This window comes from Cricetulus griseus, chromosome 3, assembly GCF_003668045.3.
Source record: "Cricetulus griseus strain 17A/GY chromosome 3, alternate assembly CriGri-PICRH-1.0, whole genome shotgun sequence".
NCBI lineage: Eukaryota > Metazoa > Chordata > Mammalia > Rodentia > Cricetidae > Cricetulus > Cricetulus griseus.
The window spans coordinates 186,138,387-186,154,264 of NC_048596.1; the positions used below are offsets into that span (position 1 = coordinate 186,138,387).

Below are 15,878 nucleotides of genomic sequence, written 5' to 3' on the forward strand. Positions count from 1 at the left end.
GCGTTCAGTCTAGTACTGTGTTTTGTTGACACCCGGGACGACTTTGTTGCCAATCTATTGGAAAGATTTTATTCTAGGTAGGTCACCTTTCCTTTAAATGGGCCAAGATATCAAGGATCTCTCGATTCACATGGAAAAGACTTTTGTCACAAGTTAGCAATTATTTATCACGTCCGGAACTGTCTAGCTAGACTTTCTTTGGCTCAGGTCATTAGTTCATTTAATGGTAGATTGGAAGCCAATTTTGGAGGAGTTTTGGCTGTCATTTATCCAGATTCTCTTTTCCCACAGGAGGGAACTGAAAGGTTGGCGAGATTAGGTGACTAAAGCACAGGGGTGGTGATGTGCGTGGAACCCATTCTTCTGCTTCATCTTCTACCTGTTTTCGTAAAATTTTTATGAAGATACAATAAAACCACAGACTCCAAGACCACTTGGAGCATGCTTCTGAAGTTGAACACAAAGCTAAGGACTCAAGGTGACGGGGACGATTTAGGAATTCTTTAGGACTAAATCCTAGTTAAGTGTGCTGCGTTTCCACCTGCCTCTCCCTCAACCTTCTCCAGCTACCTTGCCTAGCCCCGCCCCCTCAGGTGGCCCCACCGTTTCCTGGTAGCACAGCTTCCTTCCCCAACCCTGCTTCCAAGTGGAACCAAAGTGCGCTGACTCTGGGGACCGCCGGATCTTTCTAGTTAAGACTCTTCGCAGCGGTGACTCGGCAGCCGCGTCTAGCGTCATCAGTGACAGCCCCGACCCTTGCTACGCTTTGCGTCGCTCTGCCAGGCGCAGTCGCCTCCTCCTTGGCAAATAGTCCTCGGCAGGGTCCGAGTTTTCGGGTCGTCCGAGGTGGGAAACAGGAGAGGTTGCAGTTCAAGGGGCGCGGAGTTGACGAGGAGAGGGAGCTGAGGAGCGCCGTCTTCTCGAGAGCGCGTGAAGTGAGTTAGAAACTCCCTCCCTTCCCGGGATCCCTCCGCCTGCAGTAGCGGTGGTGAGGCCGAGGGAGCCGCCATTTTGGATGTTCGGTTCCTGCTGCCACTGCTGCCGCCGCCCCCGAAGCTGCTGGTTTCATTCGAGGTTTCGGGCCGGTGAGTGTCACTCGCGGCACTGAGAGCAGGTTGTGTCTTTGGCTCCGCCGCGGCTGCGAGCGTTTGGCTGGAAACCTCCTGTCAGTCCCAGGGGTCCGGTCTCAGCCTGTGGGGGGTGAGGAGGACCCAGGTTGGGCAGGTGGGACCGGGGAGCCCCAAGGCTTGCTCGGACTTACTGAGGGCCGACCGACCCTCAGAGGCTTCTGAGCAGGAGCTTCGGTGCGCGGGCGCTCCCTCTAGTGTGGCGTTGTCCAGCCGGTGCAGGCCTCCTTGAACCCATTGACTTTATCAGGCTGCGAGCCTCCTTTGAAAGCCGGTTCAGGGAACCTCGGATTTAGCGGGGCGGGCCCCACCCCCGCGTGTCCTCTCCGAGTCTCTTATCAGTGTTCTTGTGTCGTGGACTCGGGTCAGATGTGAGAACTCTCAGCATTTCCACATGCAGGGGTAATGCCTGTGCCTGCGATGCCGTCTGCTCAGAACTGGACATCGGCCTCGCCTCCTTCTAACCCTTCGACTAACTTCTGGTCTAAATTTTTCCGCCTCCCCCCCGCCCCTGCTTTTTAAAAACGTACCTGCGACTGCACCTTCTTCTCCAACTCTTGGTTCTGCGGACGTCCGTTTCTAGTAATTCTCCGGATCTTTCTCATTGCCTGGAACTGTGGGTTATGCTTCCCAGTTAGGGCTTGGTGTTGGAGAGCCGTCGAACCACCTAGGGTGTATTTCAGTAGTAAATGGGTTTAAAGCAGGCAGAGAGGCTTTAGGTGGGAAGGAGCTGTCAAAATACTTTCTGGATTTCCTTTCTGCCCTGAACGCTGAGCTTTCAGGCACTTACTGATACATATTTTTTTTTCTTTATTCTTTTGGCGTTGTAAGTGCTTGAGCACGGAAATCTGCCCTTGGAGAATATTAATCTGACGTAGGTAGAAAGGAAAATAACTTTTTTGGTTCCTATAGGGATTAGTTAACAGAAGAGCGAGCTGAATGATCTCTTAGTGACTTCAACCTTCAGGTGTTTGTATAGCAATGATCTTTGCTGACTTCATATGTTGACTTTTCTCAGGGTAGTTGAATTTTAAGCGTCCATTTCCACCGTTGCCTGTAGTATTTGTCAGACTTTATACCTCTTAAGTTTTGATTTGAAACCTGTGGATCCTCGAAGTACTGATAGCCTCATTACTCTAATTCTGTTTTTAATGTCTGTTTGCAATCTATCGTGCTTTAATAAAAAAAAAATTAACAATAATTCACCAGTTATTTCCTACATTTCAGGTTAGGTGAGTGTGGTTGAGTCACCCCTATTTTATCTCAGCCTAGGTTTTTACAACTGCAAAAGAGAAATAACTTATTTGAGTTCACATTTAAGTGACTTAAACCTAAGTTTTTTTATTTGTTTGTTTGTTTTTTGTTTTTTGGTTTTTCGAGACAGGGTTTCTCTGTGTATCTTTGGAGCCTATCCTGGCACTCACTCTGTAGATCAGACTGGCCTCGAACTCACAGAGATCCACCTGCCTCTGCCTCCCGAGTACTGGGATTAAAGGTGTGCGACACCAACGCCCAGCTTAAACCTAAGTTTATAACTTGAACCGAGTCATATCTCTTGGTACTTCTAAAATTTATGTTGGTGCTTTATTTATTTATTTATTTATTGATTGATTGATTGATTGGTTTTTCGAGACAGGGTTTCTCTGTAGCTTTGGAGGCTGTCCTGGCCCTCACTCTATAGACCAGGCTGGCCTCAAAATCACAGAGATCCACCTGCCTCTGCCTCCTGAGTGCTGATACTAAAGGCGTGCACCACTGGCTTGATGCTTTATTTTTAAAATCTTTTGAAGTTTTATTTTATTTATTTACGTATGAGTGCTTTGCCTGCATGTATATATGTGCATCACTTGCATTACCGTTTCGGGTGGAAGAGGGTATTTGGATTTCCTGAAAGTGGAATTTCAGGCAGTTGTGAGCTGCTCTGTGGGTGCTAGAAACTGATTCCATGTCCTCTACAAGAGCAGTACATGCTTTTAGCCTCTGAGCCATCTCTCCAGCCTCTCTTTATTTTTAAGCTTTTGAAGTGAGACTGCAGGTAAATCTTTATAGGTCATACAGTGTCAAAGAAGACACTATTTCCAGTGTAAATATTCTGTGCTCTTGTTACTTGTTTTAAGAAACTCCTTCAGAACTATATTAATTACTGTTAGATGTGAATTCTGTGTTTTGCTTTGAAGTTGTTCAGTTTTCTTTTGCTTTTAAAAGAACTCAGTGTCTTGTACTTTACTTCAGTGATGTCCTGTTTTTGAGTTCCCTTTTTTGAACAGGTATTGAAAGAGCTATCAAAAGTTATTTAACTCAGTAGTATTGTGGTATAACATACTGGGATTTAAATGTCATTCATTCTTTGATGGTTTGCAGTTTACTGGGAGAAAGTACACTTTTGCCAAACAAATATTAGTAAAGTACTGTTCTGTGTATCGTTGATCAGTACATATATAAATTTCTACCTTGTCTTGGCTGTTGAGAATTGCACTAAAAGTTAACATTTGTGTTTAGTAAACTTCCATTTATTTCCTTCCTTCTTCCCTATCCCTCCCCCCCTTGAAACATAATTTTGCTTTTTGCTAAATCGTTCAAGCTGACTTTAAGTTGTGATCCTCCTACTTTATCTGAGTAACAGGGATTAACAGGTCTGTCCATCAGTCTGGCCCAGCATTTGGGCTTTGAGACAGTCTTCCTATGTTGCTCAGGTTGTCCTGGAACTTGGATACTTCTCTTATCTTCTCAATGCTGGGAGTGCAGGTTTTTGTCACTCTAGATTGCTAGCCTAGAATACTTCAGAGTTACAGGTTCTAGTCCACTCTACCTCCCAGAAAGCTAAAACCAAAAAGTTTTAAAACGAACAGGATACACAGCAGATAAAAACCCAAGTAGTTTTGAATGAATCATTAAACATTCTTTATGCAAAGTTAAAAGGCCAAATGATTCTTCCAACAGTTTTGTTTGTTTGTTGTTTATTTGTTTTTCAAGACAGGGTTTCTCTGTGTAGCTTTGGAGCCTCTCCTGGAACTCACTCTATAGACCAGGCTGACCTTGAAGTCACAAAGATGCACCTGCTTCTGCCTCCCCAGTACTGGGAATAAAGGTGTGCACCACCACCCAGCACCAGGTTTTTTGTTTGTTTGTTTTGTTTTTTAATTTAAACAGTTGAATTGGAATTCACCTGTCAAAACATCTCAAAATACTTAATCCTGCCAGTGAGTTCCAATACAGCCAGGACTACCCAGAGAAACCCTGTCTCAGACAACAACAACAAAACACAAAAGCTTAATTTCTTTTATTTGTATTTGATAGGGACATAAAATTTTGTGTATGTAATAGTATATAACTGATCAAAACTTGCTTTTGCAGAGCCAGGCAAATCTTTTGTGTTTGAGGCCAGCCTGATCAACAGAGTAAGCTCCAGGACAGCCAGGACTACACAGAGAAACCCTGTCTTGAAATACCAACCAGCCAAAAAAACAAAAAACAAAAAACCCCCAAAACTTGAAAACTCTTAAGTTTAACTGAAGAGAACGTAAATATAAAGCCTTTATGGGTGCTGGAGAGATGACTAACTGGTTAAGAACACTGGCTGCTCTTCCAGAGGTTCAAGGTTAGGTTCCCAGCACCCACAAGGAGACTCACAGCTATTGTCACTCCAGTTTCAGGTATTTGATTCCTCCCGTCCTCTAGGGAGCTCCAGGCATGTGCTGGTACAAAAAATAAACAAAATCTTTTTGTTTTTGTTTATTTCTAGACAGGGTTTCTCTGTAGCCCTGGCTGTCCTGGAACTATCTCTGTAGACCAGGTTGGCCTCGAACTCAAGAGTTCCAACTGCCTCAGCCTCCTTCCTAAGATCAAGGTGTGTCACCACATCTGGCCTGCATTTTAATCTTTATTGCTTTATGGATTTTTTTAGTTCTTGATTTTTTGTGTATGTATGTGTGAGTGCATGCATATTTATGCCATGTGAGAGTATGGAGGTCAGAGGACAACTTAAATTTATTTATTTATCTATTTATTTATTTATTTTTTGGTTTTTCGAGACAGGGTTTCTCTGTGGCTTTGGAGTCTGTCCTGGAACTAGCTCTTGTAGACAGGCTGGTCTCGAACTCACAGAGATCCACCTGCCTCTGCCTCCCGAGTGCTGGGATTAAAGGCGTGTGCCACCAACGCCCGGCTGACAACTTAAATTTAAACAAAATTGTATTTTATGTGTGTTGGCATTTTGCCTGTACTAAGTCTGTGTACATCATGAATGCTTGGTGCCCATGGAAGCCATAAAGTGGAGTGACATACAGTTGTGAGCCACCATGTGGGTGCTGGAAATCAAACCAGAGTCTTCTGCAAGAGCCTCCAGAGGGCAATTTTTGAGAGTTCTTGCTTTCTACCTTGTTGAGGCAGTCTGTTATTCTTGCCTTTCATCTTGGGGTTACAGATGACATGCTTTTTATATAGGTTCTGAAGAGCTTAGGTCATCATGCTTGGCAAATGCTTTCACCTGCTGAGCAATCTCCCTGCTCCTTTATTTTGTGTTTGAGACAAGGTTTTACTGTGTATCTTAAGGTGGCTTTAAACTCATAAACTTTCTGTTTCAGCCTCCCTAGACCTCAGTTTATAAGCCTTTGCTTTCAAGCTCTAGTTTACTCAGCATACTTGCTTAGGCAGGATATTTTAAGTAGCAAGCAATTTTAGAATTAAGAGACTATATAAAGCTGGGCATAGTAGCTCTTGCTTGTAATCTCTCATTGAGGAAGCAGAGGTATCAAGATCATTGCAAATTTTAGGCCAGCCTGATCTGCATAGCAAATAACATGCCAGTCAGGGCTAGCTTCATTACTAGACTCCGTGTCTAACCATCACAACAACTGCCACAGCAGGAGAACATACAGGTTTATATAAATTCATATTTCTTGGCTTGTATATTTTAGAAATCTTGTTTGTCAACATGTTACTAGGATTTTTCCAGAGTAGGGAGGGAGGGAGGGAGGGAGGAGGGAGGTAGGTGTGTGTGTGTGTGTGTGTGTGTGTGTGTGTGTGTGTGTGTAGAAAATTTCATTTCAATGAAGGCAGGGAAGAGAAAAATGAAAAGGAATGACATTTCTACTTTGAAAATACCTGCCCTGCAGTCTGGTTTTTCTCCTCTGAAGGAATAACATAAAATACTAATTTGGTTACCAGGAATGTGAAAGTTTGAAAGGTTTAGAAATGAGGAAAATAACAATCCACTTGTGAAAGTTGTTGAATCAGCATTAGCTTGCACTTCAGTATCAAAGCTAGGGTAAGATGATTGACATGAAAAATGCTTTTTCATTAAGTGCTTGGAAGTTTGGCTCTTTAAAAAGAGCTTATTGAGACCATTGGAAAATTAACAAGTTAGAAGCATTGTCTTTGAAGATTAAATATGTTAAGAAGAAAGTTGTTTGTTTTTAAAGATGAAGATGTATATGACCCCAGTACTGTGAATAATTAAAGGCAACTTAGAGGCAGCAGTCCCTCTTTCCTATTGCCAGCACAAGTGGTCACTTTTGCCTGATAGGTAGTTGCTTTTTTGTTGTCTCTACCTGTGTTCCTGCTTTACTGAGCATCCCAAGCTTTCCAGCCTGTCCCACTTTGGGGCTAATAGTACTGATTCCTGGTAGTAACAGGTATGAGGAAGATAGGATGTGGGATCTTTGTAGCGGAAATAACTTTGTTTTCTTTACAAGCCTTTGGATTAAATAAAGATTGCCACAGAGAGCTGGGTGAGATGGCTTAGCAGTTAGTACACAATATAGCAGACAACTGACCCAGGTTTGGTTCCCAGCATCCTAAGGTATCTCACAACCATCTGTAACTCTAGGTCCAGGGCATTTGGATACTCTTTTCTGGCCTCCATGGGCAGCTGCACTTACATGCACATATCCCCATACAGATATACACCCATACATATAATTAATAATAAAAAACTAAAAAAAATTATTATAAAGCAGGCTGGGCATGGTGGGACATGCCTTTAAACCTAGTACTTGGAGAGGCATGGAGACCTCTATGAGTCCAGCTTGGTCTACATAGTAAGTTCCAGGCTAGTCAAGGCTACACACTGAGAGTACATCAAGAGAGGGGAGGAGCGGGAGGGATGGAGATAGATTATTATTTGGTTGTAAGAAGAGTCCCACTTGTGCTTTTACAGCTTAAGTTAGGGAAGGTATTTTTTAATTCCCACTATTAAGAAATTTCAGTTTTGAGCCTGTTATGGTGGCATATGCCTTTAATACCAGAACTCGGAGGCAGAGGCAGAGGCAGAGGCAGAGTTCCAGACCAGCCTGGTCTACAGAAAGAGTTCCAGGATAGCCAGGGCTACACAGAGAAAAACTCTGTCTTGAAAAACCATAAATAAAAATAAGGAAATAAATTTAAGTTTCAAGCTAAAGAAAAGGAAGGTAAACTGATATTTAAATTCCTTTTTAAAAACAAGTCTTCATAAAAGGCTTCTCACAATATTTTGAAGTATTTGAAAATATGTTATAAAATACTGGTTTGAGATGATTGGGGAAAACTAACTGAAAATGAACTCAAGTAAACTGTATAGAGTTAATTGAATGTTTATAAATATTAGGCTTTGATATGATTGTTGAGGGGCAAAACTTAGCTTTAAGAAGAAAGAACCTTTCCTGGGAGTAGTAACAAATATGTGTTTTTAAAAATTGCATTTATTTGTTTATTTGTGTGCACATGCCCTTGTGTACATGAGTGTGAGTATGGGCATAGGCAGAGCTCATGTGGTGATCAGACCATTTGAGGAAGTCAGTTCTTTCCTTCCACTATGTGGGTCCTAGAGATCAAACTCAGTTGTCAGGCTAAGTGGCAAGCACCTTAACCTGCTGAGTTGTCCTGCTTGACCTGTATAATACATTTGATAATTTTAAAATGTGTTTTTTTTTTTTTCTCCACTAGTAGGAACATGGGTTACTTTGCTTAAAAATCTTTCCATGGAGGTATTTAAGACAGTAGAATGAGGAAGTAGCTTTTTTAAATTTTTATTTTTTATTTCTGCTGTTTGATTGTACTTCCTCCCCCTGCCCCCCAACTTTTGTTGTTCCTTGATTACTTCTTTTTTTTTTTTCTCAAGGCAGGGTCTCATTATGTATCTCTGGCGTCCTGAACCCACTATGTTATATCAGGCTGGCCTTAAATTCAAAGAGTTTGCCTGCCTCTGCCTCCCAAGTGCTGAGATTAATGGCATTCAACAATATGCCAGTCTTCATATTTATTTTTGAAATTGATATTCCAACTACATATGTAATACTTTTCTTCAATCTGGAAAATCCATTCCTTTGTTCCCCCTTCCTCCCCTTATAGAAATGCAGCACTGCCCCAGTCAAGGGAATGAGACAGATTTTTTATTTTTCGTGCTAGATTGTTTTTATGTTTTGAGCTTCTAAAAAATCAAAATTCAAATTTGTGGCATATCCAGTACAGTGCCTGGCACTTAGTGGTTACTCTGCAGCATGGATGTTATGAGTGAAAATAATAGAAAATTGTTAAGGTACTCTGACATACAGTAATTGTTCCAGTCTAGAGCATCCAGGGTCTTGACTTAGTTATGGCAATCTGCTGCAGGTACTTTACTTGTGTCAGAAAGGGTTTATGCCAACAAAAAAGTTTTTCTTCAGATATATAAAATAGCTTTTATCAGCTGTAATACAATGGGAACATAGGAGGACATTTGCAAACATCAAAATTAAAACACCGCCCTAGAAAAATCATTCATTGAAATTGACAGTAAAAGTTTTTGTTTGTTTTTAGATCAGTACACATTTGTACAGTTTGAATATTCTTACTATTCCAGGAAAACCTCCTCTCTTTTTTTGAACCTTTATAAAATTATTTCTCAGGCTGGCGAGGTTACTCAGGTAAAGGTGCTTGCTGTACAAGCCTGGTAACCTAAGTTTGATATGATCCCCAGCACCCATGTAAAGGTGAAAGAGAACAGGTTGTCCTCTGATCTCCCCATGTACATCTTTCACCCTCCATATACACAGTTACGAGCTTCCATCTTGGGGCTGGGAATTAAACCTGGGAAAAGCAGCCAGTGCTCTCAATTGCCTAGCAGTCTCTTTAGCCCCCTATAAACTATTTCTAATGTGTAAACACCAGCAGCAAAACAGGAAGCAGGTAATCTTATTTGTGTATCTTTCAAATGTTTGAGTATTTTTAATTCTGAAGCTGACAATAACCCTGCCTTTTCCTGGTTTACCCATCAGAAGTTTTAACTGGCATTATGGAATTCTCACCGTTCTTTTTAGTATTTTGTAATGCATTATGTCAAGAAAACTTTTTTTTTTTTTTTTGAGACAGGGTTTCTCTGTGTAGCTTTGGAGCCTATCCTAGCACTCGCTCTGGAAACCAGGCTGGCTTCGAACTCACAGAGATCCGCCTGCCTCTGCCTCCCGAGTGCTGGGATTAAAGGCGTGCGCCACCAACGCCCGGCTAAGAAAATAGTCTTACAGTTCCTTTCTCAACAGAGAATACGTTGGTGGTTCATTTATTAGTTATTGCCTCCCCCCCCCCTTTTATTTTTGAGACAGGATCTTACTTTGTAGCTTTTGCTGGCCTGGCCCTTGCTATGTAGACCAGGTTGGTCTTGAAATCACAGAGATTTGCCTGCCTCTGCCTTCCAACTACCCAGCTCCCTTGTGTTTTAATAATATACCTTTATGATTCTGAGATTTTCTTGTTTTTCTTTTTTCTTTTCTTTTTTTTTTTTTTTTTTTTTTTTGAGTTAGGGTCTCACTGTAGCCCTGGTTGGTCTGGGGGCTCACCATGTAGACTTTGTTGGCCTCAGACTCACATAACTCTGACATTAAAGGTGTGTCCACTAAGCCCAGTTTTGTTTTTTGTCTTCTTAATATATAAAAGAATATAATCTATTGTAATAAGTGAACAAAATTGAAAGGCATTTAAGAAGCTACTAATTTCCTTTAGATCTTCCACAGTTAGTCTCTAGCTGTTTAGCATAGATGATGGGCGTCTGTCAGTGTTTATAGGTTCTTATATGTGGTGTAGACATAAATGTACATATGTAGGGGTTTTGGTTTTTCAAGATAGAGTTTCTCTATAGCTTTGGAGGTTGTGGTGGAACTCCCTCAGTAGACCAGGCTGGCCTCGAACTCACAGAACTCAGCCTGCCTCTGCCTCCCAGGTACTGGGACTAAAGACGTGTGCCACCACTGTTTGGCTTAGGAATTGTTTTTACTAAAGAAAGACTGAATTATATTACTCAATAAAAAAGCTTCTCATAACATGTTATGGTCAGTAGAGTTCCATCATGATCTTTTAAACAGTTCCATTATGACTTGTAGCATAGATAGACCACAGTTTATTTGTCTGTTTCCTGTGGGCATTTAGGTCATTTCCAAATTGAAAAGAAAGATTTATTTTTCTATTTTTTTGTGTGTGACTGTTTTGCCTGCATGCATATATGTGTACCACCTACATGCCTGGTGCCTGGGTGGCCAGAGAGGGCATTGGATTCCCTGAACTGGAGTTATGGACAGTTAATAAATTGACATGTATGTACTGGAAACCAAACCCAGATCTATGCAAGAGCAGCAAGTGCCCTAATCATTGGGCCATCTCCAGTTCTCATTTCCATATTTTTGTCATTACAGACATATACGTACATACGTGTGTGTGTGTGTGTGTGTGTGTGTGTGTGTGTGTGTGTGTGTGTATCTGTGTCCATATTTGCTTATTCTATGACTAGAATCTCTAACATGGGCTATTAAGTTTAACAGAAGTATACTTTAGGTTTTATTATTAATTATGTATCATTGTGTAGTATCATGCATGTGCCCATGGAGGCCATAAGAGAGTGTTGGATCTCCTGGAGTTGAGAATTTTAGGTAGATGATGTTACAACTGCTGAACCTGGGTACTGGGAACTAAACTTGGGTCTTCTAGAAAAGCAGCAAGTGCTTTTAAGTACTGAGTCATCTCTTCAGCCCTCTGAAGTAGTTTAAAATATAATATATATATAATATATATATATATATATATATATATATAGTCAGATTACTATAAATAGGTTGCCATAATTTACACCTGGTGAAGTGGCTCAGTGGGTAAAGTACTTGCTGTATGAGCCCGTGTTAGTGAGTTTTCTATATCATAATACCCTTTTTTTTTTTTTTTGTTTTTTGAGAAAGGGTTTCTCTGTGAAACAGTTCTGGCTGTCCTGGATAGACCAGGCTGGCTTCAAACTCACATAGTGAGACTTTGTCTTAAAAAAAAAAAAGAAACAAAAAAAAGGCACTTATTCATACCAGGCACAGCTAAAGTTTTATTTGGATAATTTGATGACACTTACTGGTCATTTTGTGAGGGTAGGAAAGGCAGAAATTGCTTCTTAGTGTATTAGTGTTTAGTGTAAATTTGATATTTAACTGGTTTACTTATGCTGTTTACTTGACCTTTGTTGCTATTCATGCATCTTTTAAAAGATTTTATTTATTTATTTATTTATTTATTATGTATACAGTTACCTGCATGCGTGCTTGCACACCAGAAGAGGGTACCTGATCTCATTACAGATGGTTGTGGAGCCACCATGTGGTCACTGGGAATTGAACTCAGGACTTCTGGAAGAGCAGTCAATGCTCTTAACCACTGAGACATCTCTCCAGCCCTGCTATTTATGCATCTTAATGCTCTTCAGTTGCTTGGTAGTATGCTTGCATTTACATGTCTGCTTTTTTAATTTTTGGTTTTGTTGACTTTTCATATGAATAGTTAAACATAAAAAAGGATTGGTGTGGCAATTAAGGGAGAATTGAACTTAAGACCTCCTAGAGGGATGCCAATTGGCTGCCCTATACCGGGTGTGGTGGTATTTCTTCTGTGAGGTTACACATTCCACCACATACTCCCATTGTTTGTTTTGAGGAGCCAGGAATTCCATTTCAGTAGTTTACCTAGGGATGATTCAGGCCAAACTGACCAAGTTCAGAGTTAGAATTATAGTACTGTAATTTACACGGAACTGTATTCTTCATTTGAACCTCTCATGTCTGTTTTCCTGAGGAACCTGAACAGTGATTAATAATTAGGAAGTTGTATTTTGAACTGGAAACTTTAGCATGTAAAGTTTAGTGTTGTTGCATTGAAATTATTTGATACCTGATAAAATACTAACCCTGTGCCTCAAAGATATTTAAGTTCTTAGCAAAACAATTATCTTCTATTTATTTTTATGTGTTTAGGTGTTTAGCCTGCATGTATATATGTGTACCATTTGCATGCCTGGTAAATGCAGAGGCAAGAAGAGGGAACTAGATTACTTGGAGCTGGAGTTATTGATGGTTATGAACTGACATGTGGGTTTCTGGGAATCCTACCTGGGTCTTCTGGCCTGATTTTTTTTTTTTTTTTAAGATTTAACTTTTATTTCTTTTTATGTGTGAATGCATTCCATGTGTGTGCAGATTTCTGAGGAGGTTGGAATCTGATCTCTTGGAACTAGAGTTAAGACAGTTGTGAACCAACAGATGTGGGTGATGGGAACTAAACTAGAATAGCAGCAAGTGCTAGCCCATGTTTTTTCATTTTACATTTATGTATTTATATTTATTTACTTACTCTGTGTATGTGTGTGTGTGGGGGTCGGCAGTGGTGGTGCATGCCTGCCATGGCGTACAAGTGGAGGTCAGAGGTTAACTTTGGGGAGTTGGTTCTTTCCTTCTGTATTGTGGGTTCCAGTAATCAAACTCAGGTTTTAGCTTCCTCAATAAGCCCCTTTTATTTGCTGAGCCATCTTGTTGACCTAATAATGTTCTAATACTAGGCTTCCTTAGTTTTGTAGACCTTACTTTTATGAATACATCACATATCTTCATATTGAGGAAGTAAATATGCATTCTTCCCATGTTCTCACCCCACTCCTAAGAAAAACACTTAAGACACTGAATGATACTAGAAAGTAAAATTCTGATTTTTTTTTTTTTTTGAGCCAGTGGCTCATGTAGCCCAGGGTTGCTTTGCACTTCCTTTTAATTTTATCTTATGTGTATGAGTATTTTTGCTTACATGCATGTATGTTTGTGTACCATGTTGTGGAGTGTTATTTTAAGGTGTGCTACATTTGTTTATGCAGTGAAACTTTTTTGGGGGGGGGTGAGACAGGGTTTTTCTGTGGCTTTGGAGGCTGTCCTGGAACTACCTCTTGTAGACCAGGCTAGTCTCGAACTCACAGAGATCCGAGTGCCTCTGCCTCCCGAGTGCTGGGACTAAAGGTGTGCACCACCACTACCACCCAGCTGAAACATTTGTTTAATAATGCCAAGTTGTGTTGCATTCTTTTATGTTGCATTTGTTTAACTCTGTGAAGCTGTGCTATTTTGCCTGTCTAAAAAACTTGGTCTAATAAAGAGCTGAAAGGCTTAGTAGCTAGGCAGGAGAAAGGATAGATGGGGCTGGCAGGTAGAGAGAATAAAATGAAGGAAAAATGTGGGAAGAGAGAATCAAGGGGCAAGAAAAGGAGAAGGAGAAGACATCTGGGGCCAGCAACAGACAGCAGTGGAGTAAGAAAGAGTGAAAGGTATATAGAATAGATAAAGATAAAAGCTCAGAGACAAAGGTGGATGGAATAATATGTTAAGAAAAGCTGGCAGCTGGGCTATGGTGGCGCACGCCTTTAGTCCCAGCACTCAGGAGGCAGGGGCAGGCAGATAGATCTCTGTGAGTTCGAGGCCAACCTGGTCTACAAGAGCTAGTTCCAGGACAGCCTCCAAAGCCACAGAGAAATCCTGTCTCGAAAACCCCTCCCCCTCAAAAAAAAAGTTGGCAAGAAACAAAGCCAAGCTAAGGCATTCATAAGAAAGAATAAGCCTCCATGTATTTATTTGGGAGCTGGGTGGGCCTTCCAGAGAGAGGAGGGGAGAGAGAGAGAACAGGAGAACACCAACTGCAGTAGTGTGTGTGTGTGTGTGTGTGTGTGTGTGTGTGTGTGTGTGTGTGTGTGTGTGTGTGTGTGTGTGTGTGTGTGTGTGTGTGTGTGTGTGTGTCTGGGTGCTTAAGGAGGCCAATGTGAACCACTGAACAGATTGGAGTGACAGAGGTGAGCTGCCATGTTGATGATGTGACTTCAACCTGGGTCCTTTGAAAAAGTATTTAGTGCTCTTAACCACTGAGCCGTGTCTCCAGCCCCTGATTTTGAATTTGTGAACTTCTGATCCTCCTGTGTCCACATCCTAAATGTTTAGGACATGCTTGTGTCCCCCATGCCTGGTGTGTATGGTGCTGTGGATTGAACTCAGGGCTTTGTTCATGCTAGGCAAGTGTTCTATGAGCTGAGCTCAATTCCTTCACTCTCCCTCTGTTTTTTTGTTTGTTTGTTTCTTTAAGACAGGGATTCTCTATGTAGCTTTGGAGCCTGTCCTGGAACTCACTTTGTAGATCAGGCTGACCTCAACTCACAGGGATCTGCCTGCCACTGCCTTCTGAGTGCTGGGACTTAAAAGGCATGTGCCACCATACCCAGCTCAATCCCCATTCTTAGTTTAAGCAAGCTACTTTGCTTGCTTCCTTTCTTTTTAACATTAATAATAGTTTCTTGGCAGTTGCACACATGCACATACAGAAGACCACTCTTGCTCTCCCCCAGCCCCAATTCCTGTTTAACTCTTCTTAGTATTCTGCTCCAGTCATAGTATTTTGCAATTTGTAAATGCATTAATTAATTATATTTATGAAACAAACTTTACTAAGCTTTTTTTTTTCTTTTCTGTGTTTAGCAAGAAAGACCTATTCAAGCGAAGGTCCTCAATGTGGGTAGAAAAGGGGTGATTTTAATATTGAAAAGTTGGCTTTTAATTTAGAATTTTTTTAGACTTAAGAGTTCAAATGTCTTTATGTTGAGGGAATAGGTGACCTTGTAGCCATAGGAGCATCAGCCTTTTAGTTTTGTGTTCTTGACTCTTGGCTGTCAGCTCTCAGCAGGTAGTGAGTTCTGATGTGGGAAGAAAGTTATCTGGGCCAGGAACTGGGCTGAGTCCTGGCTGCCCTTTTCTGAAGCTGAGCAGCCAGTGCACCTTCACTTCATGTGCTTTGGAAGGACAAATACATATTCTTTAAGATAAGACTATTTTGTATTTCAGATTCAATAAAAAGAGTATTTATTGGGTTCATACATACTTCAGCGGTGAGGGAGAGATAAGGGTGAACTTACAAGGACATAGCCTTGAGGATCTTATCCAGGAGTGAGGAAGTAATAAGCATTTCATGGGACAAAAAATGGTGATAATTGGCCTGAGAGTGGTGTTATTCCTTGTGGGGACTCTTTGTCCCAGATATAGTTCTATAGATTTTGGAAATTGTTTTCTCAATTTGGGTGATAACTTTACGAGAATCAATACAGACAATTGTTTAACTTTTTTTTTTTTTTTTAGTGTTTTTCAGTAACTTAATATGTGTTGGTAATTTTTTTGAGATTTATTTATATTTTATGTGTATGGGTGTTTTGCCTACATGTGTATCTGTACACATACATGCAGAAGAGGACATTAGATCCCCTGGAGCTGGAGTTACAGTTGTAAGCTGCCATATGGGAATTGAGCTTGGGCCCTCTGGAAGATTTAATTTAGTACTACTGAGCCATCTCTCCAGCCTCCCCAGCCGGAGGACCCCCACGTTGGTAATTTTTAATTACTCTTTGAAATATAAAATAGTTGAATTTGGTTTAATCTCCAAAGCCCAATTTTTCTCAGCTGTTTGGACAGCATTTTTTAA

General features: G+C 41.0%; 1 protein-coding gene across 3 annotated transcripts in view; it reads left to right on the top strand.

Annotated features, from left to right (window-relative positions):
- Positions 1–748: 748 nt before the first annotated feature.
- Positions 749–15,878, top strand: part of Ap1g1 (adaptor related protein complex 1 subunit gamma 1) — a 90,450-nt gene continuing 75,320 nt past the window's right edge. For 2 of the 3 annotated variants that reach the window (XM_027405981.2, XM_027405983.2), the window contains exon 1: positions 942–1,085. The gene's annotated coding sequence lies outside the window, so the exon portion shown is untranslated. The other variant, XM_027405982.2, reaches the window with a different exon arrangement.